The sequence below is a fragment of the Lissotriton helveticus genome, chromosome 11 (genome assembly GCF_964261635.1).
Source record: "Lissotriton helveticus chromosome 11, aLisHel1.1, whole genome shotgun sequence".
Classification (NCBI taxonomy): domain Eukaryota; kingdom Metazoa; phylum Chordata; class Amphibia; order Caudata; family Salamandridae; genus Lissotriton; species Lissotriton helveticus.
The window spans coordinates 603173278-603188760 of record NC_136072.1 but is presented as its reverse complement, the minus strand read 5'-3'; the positions used below and the strand labels follow the sequence as shown (position 1 = coordinate 603188760).

General features: G+C 44.4%; 1 protein-coding gene across 2 annotated transcripts in view; it reads right to left on the bottom strand.

Moving 5' to 3' along the window:
- PLS1 (plastin 1) overlaps window positions 1–15483 on the bottom strand; it is a 470894-nt gene that overhangs the window by 96953 nt on the left and 358458 nt on the right. The gene's annotated exons all lie outside the window — the stretch shown is intronic.

The following is a 15483-nucleotide window of genomic DNA, read 5'->3' as shown; positions in this document are numbered from 1 at the left end:
AAAAGTGTTAAGGTAGCCATGGGGTTCTACTTACATTTCATATGCTTTACTTAATCTTGCATCCATATGAGGGTTTGCTTTTTCCAGGAAGGTACTTTTTTTCCAGGCAGCATATCACTCTTGTGCATAATTTAAATTGAGCCGCATCCAGGTATATGTAGCAGGGCACAACTGGGTTGTAGCTGAACACAGTGTGGGTGTCTCAGTGGGATAGTATGGTGTTCATTGGGGGATGTGGCACTACGCCAGAGCTGCCGAATTTCGTTCTGGGGAACCAGGTTCAGCCTTCATGAACAGTCCACCAGACCACCCTCCTGGATTCCTTGAGTGCCTCTGACTTCGTTCTGTTTCTCTACTTTTTGTGACTGTTGGTCCTGCTGGGAAACATTTTCAATTTATGTTGTCTTGTTTACTGGGAGCATTGCTTTTATTTTCCTTTAGTGTAATAGGCTGGCTGGTGAAGTGCACTTCCCATAGTGTGCAGTCACTTCAATTTGCCTTTAGGTGACTACCTGGCTTGATGGTGGTTTTCTATTTGATTTCATGTAACTCCTTGTCTTGATGAGTGCATTGGTTTTAGTTTGTTTGAGGTAACTGCTTCACATGCTGGTTTCATCACACAGCTGACACCCACCCTGAGAAAGCCAGAGCTGCCCTGTTATTGGTTTCAACACCAGTGCGCTTAGGTTCCTTACAGCTCCTTCACTTGAAGTGGGTTACCACCTACTCGTTTACTTTTTGTATCCTGCTCGTACCAAGTCAGATCCAGACCCAGACCAGTCCTTTTTCTTTCATTAAACTGTTTGACTTGCTTGGTGCTTTTATGTTGGTGCCTGCATGCTGAGGTGTACTCTTCTTCAGTTTAAATGTATGTGACTGGCCTGTTGACTAGCACCCTGCTTTCAAAGTGAAGGTTCACAGGTTCACACTTGCTTTAGTTTACTTTTGTATGGTTGACTGCATGCACTGTTTTGCTGGATGCATTGCTTTAAGTTACTACTTGATGCATTGCTTTCAGTTTGCTTTCAAGTAATTGCCTCTCATTTTCCTAATGCTTTGTGAAGGCTGTTTCCCAACTGCTGTGCAACTTCTTCTACTCTTAGAGCTGAGATTTTCATGAAAGTCTTATAGTCTGAATTCAGCACCTGAGCGTAAGAGCGTAATAGGACGGAATGAATGAAGCTCTGTGGTTATACTGAATAAGCAGCTACCTATGTTATGCCATCTATTAATGTAATAACTGCACTTTCACAATTGCTTTATTAACCTTCCTGCTTTCTCAAATTTGCTTGAAAATGCACGATTTTTCTTCTTTTTTTTCAAACTTTTCTGGGGGGGGGGGGTTAATCCCCCCAAACCCCCCTCTTGGGGTTCGGGCTCGCTCGCTGCGCTCGCTCGCTACGGTGCTGTATGCAAATCACTTGGCGCCCCACCACTTTGAAATGTCACCCACCGCCCCTGCCGGGCCACCGAATCCGCAGAACTGCCAGTTGTTCAGGACCGCTAGGTTAGCTGCCCTATAGTAGGACCAGATGTCTGGTGTTGCCAGGCCTCCATCATACATGGATTTAATGCATTTGTTTAATGCAATGCAGGGAGGCCGCTGGCTCTAGATAAAGCCCTGCAACTGTGCATTCAGTTGGGTAAAGAAGGCTCCCGGGACAGGGTGCGGATCATTTTGGAGTTGGTAGAGCAGCCGCAGGAGAATCAACATCTTGAGGATGGCTAATTTGTCCATGAAGGAGAGAGGGAGGGAAACCCAGAACCGAAAGTCTCTCATCAAGCTTTCATGTTATGGTTGCAGCTTTGGGTGCCATGCTCTTCAGCGATCCGCAGTTATGTATACCCCAGGTACCTGAACAGGCCGGTCACAATACAAAGGCATGTGGCCTATGGCATACAAGTTGAACTTTCTCCAATTGGTTTTATGGATGATTTAGGTAGGTTTACTTGGAGTATTGTATAGCCCCCAAACACTCAGAATGTGCAGTACTCACAGACTGGATTCAGATGGATTCTCTAGAAAAATAGGACATCATCCACATATAGCGCAATCGTGTCCTCTGCCCTTGGGTGTCCATGCAAACCCTCGCACCTGGGCATCAACTGTCATTCATTCATCAAGTGTCTCTATGGCCGGGGCAAAGAGCAGGGGCAACAGTGGGCAACCCTGTCTTGTGCCTCTGTCAGTAGGGAAGGGATCGGACACATCACTTCCCACTCAGACCCACGCAGTTAGTGCCGTGTATAGCAATCAAATGTAACCAAGGTACCGGGGTCCAAGGTTTTATCCTCGTGAGCAGAGCAAAAAAGTGTTCCCATCGTACCAAGTCAAAGGCCTTACAGAAGTCAATGAGTAGCACAAGAGCTGCGGAGAGTTTTTCTGGCAGGGCGTAGTGGACTCTGCGGATATTGTGCTTGGTTGCTCCATGGGGCATGAAACCAGACTGATCTGGGTTGACCCAGAGAGTTTATAACTGTATGCAACGTTTGCCCATATCTTTACTTCTATGGTGAGCAAGTATATGGATATCTTTATCCCAAGGACAATCCCGCTTGTGCCCACGGAGGACCTCGGTCAATACTGTTTATATGCAATGTCCACCGTGGGACTCTTTCCAGAAAAAATGGCAGCCCTCTTCCATTAGTTTGGGGAAGCCTCAAATCAATGTATTATTCATAAACACCAAGTGGAGCCTACACACTTTGGTAATCTTTCATATAAACATAAATACAAAGAACGATCAAAAAATGATATTGACAATGCTCTCTGTGGTTATTTTTACATTATTTACCAAAACATTTCATATGCAGATAATAATCTAATTAATAACATAAGAGCAGGCGACGCAGTACTCGAGTGTGAAAGGCAAATTAAAAAAAATATACACATAAAAAGCCAAAGGCGCTGTAAGAGCACATGAGCTGAGTAAAGTTACCGAACAGCAGGTGTTGACATAAGCAATGATAACAGCAGGCCCTGGAGGGTTCCTGAGACTGCCAGGAATCTAATCTAATGTTGGGTGAACCTTGAAGAGTGTTCATCCCTGTATGAGAATGGCCAGCCCCCTCAATCCCCTTGTAAATTCCATGTGGAAGACCTGTGTGAAACCCATGCGAGCTAAGAACGGACATTTGTTACCAACTAAGTGATTTTCTTGTAGACACAAAATGCCCTGGCCCATACAGCGGGCGGCTTCAAAGACCGCTCCTCTTTTAATTAAGTTTGTGTAGTGAGCCGTTGACATTCCAGGTGAATATATGCACCTTATTATCCCTTCATGGCGTCAGGTGTGTGCCTATTTCCCGGGTACACTAAGAGTGCACAGCGTCCTAAAGCAATCTCTTCATCCATTCATTTCTTTTGCATCATTTGTCTGACAGGTGTACCCATGGGCGTGTTTGCGTGGGTGTGTGCATGACTCCAATGGGGAGGTGAGATAGGGCACAATGGGCATAGCTCTTCAGAAATAAGTGTATAATCTAATCTTCTACAACTAAAACAAACACCCTCCTGCATAGAAGAATGTGTGCAGTATTAGTTGCCCTTTCCACTTATACTCGGATTGGTTGGTGTATTAGAGAATTTGTATGTTGCTTTTGAGGAGAGGACAATGTTGGGTTAGATCTTTTACCTCCTAGCAGAGTTCTTGTAACAACCATAACACATGCATTTGTAAAGTGTGCGTTCAAACCGTGAGGAATCTTGGTGCTGAAAAACAAGTGTTACGCAACTCACTCGTACTTATTTTACCCAAACTCGGAAGGATGAAAGGCTGAGCAAGCCTGCCAGGATCTTAATTTGTTGCAATAAGGTCAAACAGAAGTTTCTGGAATGAATGCATCAGTCCACTGTACCAGCAGACCCCGCTGCACGTGTGCTGCATGCTGACAAGAAGGCTTGCGAGCACAAGGTTGATACCTGCATCTCCGACTAATAATAGTGAGACAGTTTTAGTTGAGTTTGGAGCCTGGTTTGCTATAGAGTTTTCTCTTAGTAATCTACCAGCACACTAGAGTGATCTTGATTGAGAATAGCAGGTTGTTGGACATATCAGTAGCTCGGAGATGCATTGGTAGGGTCTGTGCCAGTGTTTGAGGGAGGGTAGTATCACACATTTTTCAAGAGCAGATTTGATTTTTAGTTTTTTTTTATATCGTTGGGATATCAGTTGTAAATGACAGTAATCCGGAGTAGTCAAAATAAATATTGCAGGTAGCGGGCAGTCTAAACTGATCATCTACCATGAGCCATCCCTATAAAGCAGAAAGTTGTAACTTAAGAAGAGGCAGTAGTGGGTTAACTTTACTAATAGCAATCCTCAGCATTACACCCAACTAATGCTGATGGATGGAATCCAAGTTGACAACTCGGACATCATTTATTTCAATCAGTACGCCTAGTGCTTTAAATGGGCCGGTACTGCCCGGTACTGAGTACCGCCACTTTTTATTTTGAGAGGGAGAGTACCAGCACTTCTCAAGAGTGATGTAATCAGTTTAATTGGAGAATACCAGCACTTCTCAGAAATAAGCAGATACTCTGGTTCACAGTACCTGAACTTCTATTTTTCCATTCCAAGCACTGAGTAAGACCAACAGCTGCAAGCCAAGATAGAAAAGTTTGTCACAGGATTCGAAATCAAGGCTAAAGAAGGCAGCGGGTTGCAACAGCAATCAATAATGCATGCCGTAATGAACTAGATTAATAATGCAGACAATAACCGGTGATGTCAGACTAACGGGTGGTAATTAGTGGCAAATTTAGTTAATAATTTAGATGTTCGGAATCTTTACAGAATAATGCGGGCAGAGCCAATGGGCCTCAACAAAGCACAGAGAAGCAGAGTACATGAATAACCCCTACAGCAGTTACCCAGACTGATAATGGATATAGCGCTCATCCAAATCAACAATGCAGACAACAGCAAAGCACACTAGCGAGGAAAGTGAAGACGGACACTTGTAGATGTGATGAACACTCCCAGAAGGGGGTAAAGTAGTTCTGGGGGTTTGAACTGCAGCCATACCAAGGAATGTGTAACAGTAAAGCTTTAAATAAAGAAGGTCTTTTGCTGTTTGGTGGCCTGTCAGGCTGAGGAACACAGTTCAGCTACTTTGGCAGTTGTGACAAAGATGTGAGATGGAGGCACCAAGCTGCCCTCAGCCTTTCCAGTATTAGGATGCTCAGAGAGGGAGGATGGGGCAAGCACAAGAGGCCATTGAACCAAGATCCCTGTCGGATCACCCAATGATCACGGTCACGATACATGCAGATGCAGGGCAACCGAGCCCTTCAAGATGGCGACTGCGGGAGAACTCCTACAATCACCGGTGGTTATGTTGGATATGCACACGAAACTGATGCTGAAGGGCCATGCTTCTGGCACTTTACTGTTCCAGCTGCAGTGGTGTGCGTCCATCATTAGAGGTGCTCTCTGTGCCAGCAGTAACTGTCATGAATGGTGAGTGCCATACCTGCTTGAGATAACTGGCTACATTTGCTGAAGGTGAGATAGGCTTAATTTGGTATTCTAACTTAAGTATTCAATTGTGAACAAGGTACATCGTTCATACACGTTTTCTACTTAAATAAGTGAAGTAGCCCGGATAAGCAGGTGTAATTGAAAACTGTATTAGTTTACTACGTTATTTATTGGGGCTTTAAGTGTAATCCCCTACTATACATTTGCCCAGATGTATGGTCTTGAAGCAACGTAATTTTGGCTCCATCCTTACATGTCTAAATAGGCTACTTATAGGTGTATGTATGCCCACATGTTCTTGTGTGATGTAACATTATTAATGTAATGTAGAGCACTTGAACAGTTACAGAAAGTGCATCTACTGTATAATCTAAGCATTTATGAGTGTGTGCATTAACATTTTTCTTACAGTAACAAGGAGTTACAGTTCCCACATACATCTGCATTTGTGTGGCTTGAATAATATTGTAGATCTTATATATTTGCGTATTCATTTAAATAATGCTCTGCATTTATTTTATAACTGAAAATATATTCAGTTGACTAGTGTTTTGCCTCCATATTATAATCGTATATGTAGCTGTAATTGTACATTTCAACATGTATTGAGATGCCTGCCACACTAAGTTGACCAAAGAAAGGCCTTAAGCTTTTGTATTTTGCAATGTTTAATTTTCAATGGGAATGTTTGCTTTGGATGCAATGTTTTTCTCTCCTCTGCAGATGCAGTTGCATGAGCTCATGGTTAAAGTAAAGGACGTTGTGTTAGAGAGATAGCAAGCCTCAAAGGGAGTATGTTTTGGGAAGGATAAGAAGATTTAACAAATAAAGGGAGGACTCCTGTTTGTGCGGAATGAGGAGACGGGAGGAATCCAAGGACGTTCTAATGTGTGGACCAAAGGAAAGAAGTCTCGGGTGAAGTTGCCAAAGATTATTGTTTGACGATAAGAAATAATTGGACATGTGACATGGGATTATCAAAGTTTCTTTTGGTGGGTATAATTGGGCATCGCACCTTAGGTTAGTTAGATTCCCTTTAGACTTTGAGAGGTACCGACCTCTTTGTGACATCCCAGTTGTGTGGCTTCATGCTATACAATATTCTTACTTTTGAGAAATTCAACAGAAGTTCTGCTATACTGACACCGTTCTCTGCTTCCCTGACGTAACTACAGTTTCCTGAGTCCTAGAATAGCATTCAGCTTAGTAGATTTCTCCGATAACCTCATGTACCGACAGGAGGATCAAAACTTTCAATCCACTCATCAGACTTTGTTTCTCATCCTTTAGATTGTAGCAATGGAATTCCTAATTTGCTTCCTGTTGTTTAGGATTAACTTTATGAGGTGCTGCGGCTTATTTTTTAGTGATTCTGCATTTTTATCAGGGCCGGCCTGGCAGAATCAGGTATTGGGCGTTTTCCCAGGAGGCTGGAAGGGTGGAGCCCGGTGTTTCATTACTGGAGGCCAGTTTTGCAGCAGTGCAGCAATATTGCCCCCCCTGCACCCAGTAACAGAAGCAGCAGTGCTTTACACTTGCACGCCCCCTGTCCCCTCCACCCTGGGGGTGGGGGAAGGTGGGGGTGGTCCTACAAAATTGCCAGGGCTACTTTGGGTCTCCAGTCCAGCCCTGATTTTTATACTATGTTCCTGAGACTGATATACAGTTTGGCTTTGAATTTGAATAAATCCATACTTAATCTCATCTATCGACTCAGAGCTTTACTGTGTGAACAAATGGGTTACACTGTAATTGTTACATTGTAGTTGACCCTAACTCCTTTTATTTCTTAGGTACCCATAACCTTCCATTGCAGGGGGCCAGGAAGAAGGAGTCCACGTTCTAATGCCTTCTCAGTGCTGCAATGAGTGAAATGAAAGCAGAGCAATGGCTCAAGTCTTCTTGCCTTGCTCCACCTCTCTGCATCCTTCGACACCTTAATAGCACAAAGGAAAAGGGTTATAGGACCCAGTGATGTCTGTCCTAATTCAATGGGTTATTCTGTTGGAACCAGATGTCCAAAATGGGAGACCACTAATCCATAAAAATAAAAATACTAAATTAGGGTGTAGGACAGAGCTGGTAAACATTTTTTAGTAGTGGAGCCTTTACCCCGATGGTAGCTGTTGCAATAGTTTATGAGTCTTCTCAGAGTTTTGTTCAGTTTTTTTATTGTTATTCTTTCAAAATTGCTCTGGTGATCCAAAGTGAAACACAAGCATGTGGTGTTCAGTATCCCTGCGATCTTTCCTTTATTTCTCAGGCACCCATAACCTTCCATTGCAGGAGTGCACTTCCTATGTGTTCTCAGTCGCTGCAATGAGTGAAATGAAAGGACAGCAATGATGCAAGCCTTCTTGCCCTGCTCCACCTCTCTGCATCCTTCGACACCTTCACCAACTGTGTTCATAATGCCCTCGTACTCTGTTCTCGAACTAGAGTCCTGCAGTGGTGTGTATCTTACCTGAGGGACAGAGCTTAAGCTCTTCCAGATGAGTATCTCTAGGTCTGAGGTATCTCGGACATCCATTGGGTCCCTGAAGGCTTCACACTCTTACTAGGCATGTTCATCCTATATAAGAAGCCCTCGAGAATCCCAAGGCTCCTAGGGGCATTAATACTAACTGATATAAGGACTCTACCAGAAAGTCTCCTCTTCCCGTTATATTGACGATCTAAAGTACTGCTTCATTCGTAATCAAGAAGCACTGTCCAAGGACTACCTCAAGATGAATCCCATCAAGACAGATCTGTACTCTCACCAGTGACTGCCGACAACAACAGGCACAAGTACATCTCCTGAAGATAAACCTAGACACTTTCGCTTCATGACTTGCAACAGCTGCAAGTCCTTGGGCTTCACACAGACACCATCATCAACTTAAGGGCACAAATTGTGAACTAGACGAAGATGACTTTTGCACCCCTCTGGAAAAATATTTTGCTGGCTGCCACTCCAATGCCCCACTTGATTCCATAGAAGACTGTCTTCTAAGCAGTTACTTGTCTCGAAAGTTTCAAAAGTATGACAGCAGGTCACCAAAGCACTGAGAACTCCATTGGATCCGGCTGCCCACTACATGTCATTCAAATCCTCCAGGATAATCTACAAGGCAGTCAATTTAAACACCACACTGTAGCTGGCAAACAGGATCAAGAGATTGAGGGGAACATGCTTGATGTGCACCAGACGCTTTGCGAGACTAGAAATCAGGACAGCAACGAAGAAAAGGAGAGAGGAAGGGGGGGGAACGAAGGTGGGTAGGTAAGTAGGGCTGGTTTGAACATTTTTAAAAAGGCGGCTTTTGGTTTCATGCCCGGCCCTGCTTGACCAAGAATTTTTCCACTTTGCTCCAAGGGACTGAAGCCTCTCTCGACTTTTCACATGTTTTCCAGTTTACTATCTACTTCTGCTCAGTCTCAGAAACTGCTCCTTCTCCACCTTTCATAACTCTCACTCATGTTTCTTGGATCACACTTTTTTCACATCGCCTAAAGCGGGGTTCTCTAAAGTTGGTCCTGCATGGCCGGATCCATGCTAGATTTTTATCATATCCCCATTTAGATAAATGTAGTTATCTTAAAAATCTGGCATGGATCCACCCCTCCAGGACAGACTTTAGAGAACCCTGCCCAAAAGGACCTTCCTCTCCATTCTTATCCAGACTGCACCTACCCCTTCAGTACTCACTCCTTTAAGGTGCAGCCAAACATTCTCCTGCTTTTCAGCCTAAACCTCAACATTCCCTTGTCATGCTGACCTGCCTGTAGAACTCTCTGCTTTGCACAGCGTTCCATTGGTATATAATTAGGTTGGCTCTAAGTACATAAAATGCATGTAAACAATCATACACACAAAGGATGGACTAGAACAAGGAGAGCCGACATTCAGGGTATGCATTATATCTATTAGTAGAGTTCTGGCCTCCACGGAGGGATCTTCCACTGAAGCTTTAGGGCACATCAAGTTGGTCATCTCGAAAGGACATCAAGTCTGTCATCAGGGTAACTGACACAGGTATCTGCCTCTGCTGAGGCTGTTGCAAGGAACGCAAGGACAGAGTGTTTCACGACACGTGGAAGGGTGCAGTTCGACGGTTGGCCCCCACACGTCTCTGGGTATATTCTGGTAAAGTCAGGCCCCTCTAAAAGCCTCCAGTTGGGTAATGTGTGGCTTGGTAGCTATTTTCGGTCTTACTTTGCAACAAAGTTTGAGTTTTGCAGAGAAACCATTTAGATAATTAGCTACCGCCTCCCCTTTGTCAAATCAAATCTGACACTCACTTTTCAAGTCACTGTCTCAGTCATCTCAGGCTCAGTCAACGCAACGAGGATTCAGCCGTCTGTAAAATATATCATTTGATCAAAAAGGAGAATGTATGACGTTACAACGCATGTTTTTACCACGCATGCTGTTACAACACAGGTTTTACCACGCATACCATTACAACGCATTACACTTGGGGGTGCTGGATAGTGAATAGTTTAATTTACTATTCCAACTCCAGTCCCCGTGGATAGTAGGGAAGGTGTTGGATAGTAAATTAAACTTATTCCCTATCCTAGAGCGCCCCCCAGTGTAATGCGTTGTAATGGTATGCGTGGTAAAACCTGCATTGTAACAGCACTGCGTGGTAAAAGTTTCGTTGTAATGGTTGTAAACCCACTTAGACAGTTCAAAAAGGCTGTACACACAGTTGGTGTGTGTGTGCAACACATTGTTTTTATTGAAACTATTTGCATAAAGCGTGCTCTGTGGCATCCAGGCTGGTGTCGAAGGACTCTCTAATAAAGGATCCCTTCTGGTCTTATGCATCTGTGACATACCTGGGACCACAATACTAACAGTTGAATCACGCAGAACCTACAGAAATTCTTTACTGAAATAGAATCGAGTTTGTAGACTGCCATTAATCCCACAGGGCTGAGAACCTCATAGTTCAAAGCAGGTTCAGTCAATCTAGGGAGGCTGGCCCCACACTCATTCTGCAGTGCCTACTGGCTATTCTGTGAAAGTCTAGGCACTGTAGCTTCCTCGAATGCTGAAAGTGAGACCTGGTCCGTCATTGGTTATGCTACTGATCACCAGATCCACCTCTTACCTAGGCAATGCCCCGTCCATCTAAGTACTGATTCCATGAAATTCAGATTAAAAAACAAAAGGAATTTAAGGGCAGTTTACCTCTACCTAACTCCTAAAAATTCTCTAATTTTAGAATAGAATTATTTCCTTAATGGTCTGTACTTGGCAGTGATTTTGTATCCACTAAATTCAAGTCCGGACTTGGGTTCCTCTGAACCCTATCATGATCTAATCTGAGCAGGGTGCAAGGTGGGTCTGTAATGCAGAAATCCTACAGATGGACCACCTGCACACGGGCTTCTCAGGACACTTGGTGGAAGCTCCGCATCCCTCAGCCAGCTCTCACCAAGAACAGCATATCCAGGCAGACCAACCTCTACACTTTGTGTTATCATCACAGGCCACTTCCGCTTCTAGCTGGTACTCTAATGTTCAACTGAGTGTAAGGACACACAGCATCCACAAGCACCAGTAGTATACATCTGTAGACTCCTGAAACATATATCAGGAATCCGAGCCAAAGGCAGCCTTTGCCTTCAGTAAATTTAAGGCACAGCTGGCCATGCCGCCTAAATCAACCCCCTACTTGGCAGCGAATGGTGGCAGATAACCCAACTACACATTTCAGGAGTATGGTACAAACCATAAGGCTCGGGATAGGTGACCATTAGGGGCAATATCCAGTGGGAAATGGTAAACCACCAGGACAGGTTGTCAGTGAAAGCAGGCATGCACATATCTTATGCAGGAACAAAAGGGCAATGTATGAGAGCTCAGAAGAAACAAGAGGGCTGAGGACATTTGAGTGGCAAATACAATTGGACAGAAAAGGATTGTGTAAATGCCTCAGTCATCCGACCCTAGTCCTGGCATCAAACACCAGAAACCAGAGCAGCTCAGTATCAAACACTACACAACAGTTACTCTAACTTGCACTCGCCTGAGTCTGAAAGAAAGGTTACAAGGACTGTGGGTTTTTAAGAAGTTTGTCAGGACCCAACAAATGGCTTTGTAACACAACCATATCACCAAGGGTTACATGTAGAGCTGTAAGACTTGAAGCAATAACAGTGCAACATGCTGTAGAGGCAACCCATGATAAATAGGCACACGCAGAGGTTTGGTTGGGAGATACACTCTAGGTAAGGAACTCCATAATGGAAGAAACCCTCACCTTCCAAGCCACATAACTGACAAGAACTTGGCCCAGGGGACACAGCCTGCCCCACATACTTACAGCACAAAAAGGCCAAGGTAATTGTGAATGATGTGCTATACCAAAACTGTGCAACATGAAAAGGCATGCACTGGGAACAGCAGCACGCCATGCGCAGTGGGTGCTGAGGGCTGAAGTACTGGATCAACAGTGTTGTGAGCCCAATCCGCTTTTGGAACTTATGATGGGGGTCCCTCTGGCACTGGTGGCCTGACAAGCTGAGTCTAACCACAATGTCTTTTCGTTTAATTGGCCTGTTAAGATCTGTAGGTATGCCTACAAAAGCTTATAAAGTGCTCCAAGGGCAGTGCGAAGGGGTAAAAGTAAGGGCTGCTAGGTGAACTAGAGAGCTGAGAAAGAAATGAAGAAAATATTGAAAAAGGGCAGCGAGAAAGGAAAAATGGATAGTAGACAGATATTGTACAGGAGAAAGTGGGGTAGGAAGGTAGGAAAAAATAGTGGAAGGGCCAAAAGGTGGAAGGAAACATGGAAGAAAGGAAGGGTGGAAGAAAGGGTGGTTGAAAAGAACAAATGGAGGAGTTCATGGACGAATGTTGAAAGGATGCCTGAAAGGATGGATTGATGGAATGGATGAAAGAGTGAAAGGATGGCTATGGGTGGATGAATTGACTGATGTGCAAACTAAAAAGGTAATTGGACGGCTAGAATGGTGAAATAATGGGTGGATGGATAAATGAATCATGGAAGGATGGAAAAGAAATATCAGCTGGGTGGGTGAAAGGGTGAGTGTGCGAACAGGAGGATAGATGGAAGAGTGAACGTATAGACTGAAGGATAAAAAAATGGAAAAATTGATGAGGGGGTGGGTGGAGGAAACGGTAGGAGGATGAATATATAGATAAATGGATATCAGGTTGAACAAAACTATTCTAGGGAGGGTCAGACTTACTTATTTTGCCCACTCAGCGTCATTAAAGGTTTGGTTCAAAGAGGGGGGCACTTTAATTTTCTGGCTACTTTCTTGAAGGCCATGTACAATGCCTCGGCCTAATGGATGCTGGTCACTGCTAGAAGAAATGCTGGGCACGAGGAGTGACAGGGGGTCAATAAATAAATACTTTTTTTTTTAAAACAGTACTTGTACTGCCGGAGTCGCGCTCTTCTGCTCCTCTCTTTTGAAGCATAGGCTCCCAGCCTCCCCTGCGGCCAATCCTGATGCTGCTCTCATGTCATGAGAACAGCGTCAGGATTGGCCTGAGTGCTCTGAATTTGCACTCCAAGGGAGGCTGGGAGCCTGTGCCGCAATGCTGCTGGGGTTGGAGAGAGCTTCAATATGCATGACGGTTCGGTCGGCCTGAGATGGCCGGCTTAACTATCATGCATACGGAAAACAGTACACCATCACGCCCCCTGTGCCAATCATGCCCCTGGCCCCGCCGTCAAGACTCGGCAGGAAAGGAAAAATAAAAGACCAAAAAAAGTGTTTAATATTGTTTTATTTTTCCTTTCCTGCCATTTTGAGATGGGCCCGACGCTCCTCCACCATAACGGAGGAGCAGCAGCTGTCTGGCACACTAATTCAACATCTAAACACTGCAGCAATGAGGCCCTCATTCCACCTGTGCGAATAATACTGCATCAGTATTTCCCCACCTGGAATGACCAATATCACAGGTATCAGTAATTCTCGGATGTGGAGAAACGACAGTGTTGTGACCCAAACTTAAGATTGGCCTTAAAATGGGCAAATAGTGGAGGTGGGAGCTATATTTTGCTCTGCCGGCGGAATTTTGGCCACGTGTTATGCTTCTAACACAAAGTTATGACCAAATTCTGCCAACCGTCGTGGAGTTTTTGCTTACATGTGGCTCAAAAATGGTAAATTGGTTACCATAAGATTTGGCGTCCCCTAGCACGATTTGTGGTTTCTTGGAGGGTGCATGGAGAGTTTTCTCCTACGCGGGCTTTTGTGACCATTCACTGTCAGAAAGCTGCCGCTCAAGTAGAAAATCTAGTTGAGCGACACCAAAATCCACTCAAGAAGCTGCGCCCTCTGGCACACTGCATGGTGTTGTTTGCACTGATTTTTCAGCGAAGAACAAGCTCCTGGTGCTAAATCACAGTGCGAGCAGCGCAATGTGCCCATTTCTGTCCGTTCACAGAATTTTGCAAAATCTTGCTGATTTTTATTGCAACTCTGCGGTATTCCACGGAGTGAAACTCAGTAAGGTCTGCCCAGGCTTAGTAATTATCAGAGGAATCAGGATAACCATGTCCGATTTCTGCAATGTTTGCCCTTTATTCCAGACATTTCCCACCTGGAAATGTCAGCAACTTTTGGATGGTGAAATGTCGCAGTAGGAAACACTAGTAATGCGGTACTACAACATTACTTTTAATTGATGGTCTAAGTGCAAAAAACAAATGGTAACAGTGAAGCAGGACGCAAAGCCGAGGCGGCAGGGAGGATTATGAACACAGTTGTGTGATAAGCATGGGTAGAAAAAGCCGAGAGCCTAAGATTTCACCAACAGGTAGTTGTAACATACAAAACACCAATTTTGAGAATTTAAAGACTAAAGTGCCGTTTGCAAACAATGCAGCTATCGATTATGGGCATCGCACTTCAAATTGTGCCTTCTGGCAGCTTTAGTTGTTTTTCTGTGTAAAACAAGCAGGCAAAGGTTTCGAAATGAAGAGACCATATCCTTGCAGGAAATCAAAGGTGATGCAGAGTCATGAAAGACATGTCTTTTCCACGGGTAGATGCATGCATTAAAATACTAATGGTCAAGAATTTACACTCACCCATAACAAAGGAGTTTGCAAATAAGCCATATTTCCAATGCATAATTTTAGGCAGTGATTGCAAGTGAGCACGCACTTTCTGTTGGAACTGGGACTTATTTGTCATCATTAGATTTTGACCCACAGCAAAAGAGAGAAAATCAGAAAAGGGGGAAAGAAGGAGGAGGAGAAAGACAGAACAACAGTGACCAGGGGAGAAAGCAGGAAGTAAAAGAACATGAAAGATTGACGTAAAGGGGCAGGGAGTACCTTGTGGTAAAGGAAAGAAGAGTGATATAGAATCAACGCTAGATAGCATTGGCATCGCCAATGTTTGATATAGCTGGCCATGTGCTTCTGAGCAAACGGTTGGTCCCGGTATTTATTCTTTTACAAATTATGCACTGCCTATTGCCCAGCACAATGACAGTCCCCAGGGACTTGACCCTAAATGAGCCCCCCACCTACACACAACCCCACCCCACTTGTGACTACGCCTGCAGTAGAAGCAGTGTGTGTTTGAAAGGGCATGATCCTGAGTGTTGGCACCCATTTTACTCTCTGAGCATGAGCTTTGCAGGAAGTTAACAAGCTGCATCAGTGCCTACCTGCTTTTGCAGCAGTGTCTGTGTGCCCTACAATAATCAATCCTACAGTGCCCCTTACTCACTAAATTCAAGGAGGACAAATACTTCTTCTCTTGTGCACTGCCTTTATGCCCAAACAGAGGTGTGGTCTGGGAAGGAGCAGCATCTCCTATGAGGTCACTGAAACCAGTCCTGGGTTTGGTGCCTGCCTGACTGGGAGGGCAAAGGAAAATACCTGTTCAAATGCCATTTGGCATCTGCTTGTGACACGTGAGGCTGCTCTGAAGTTAATTAAGTTAAGAGGTACAGGCCAACTGGTCTTCCTGTTGAGGGAACAAAAACACCTCCTCACATTCAGGCCTT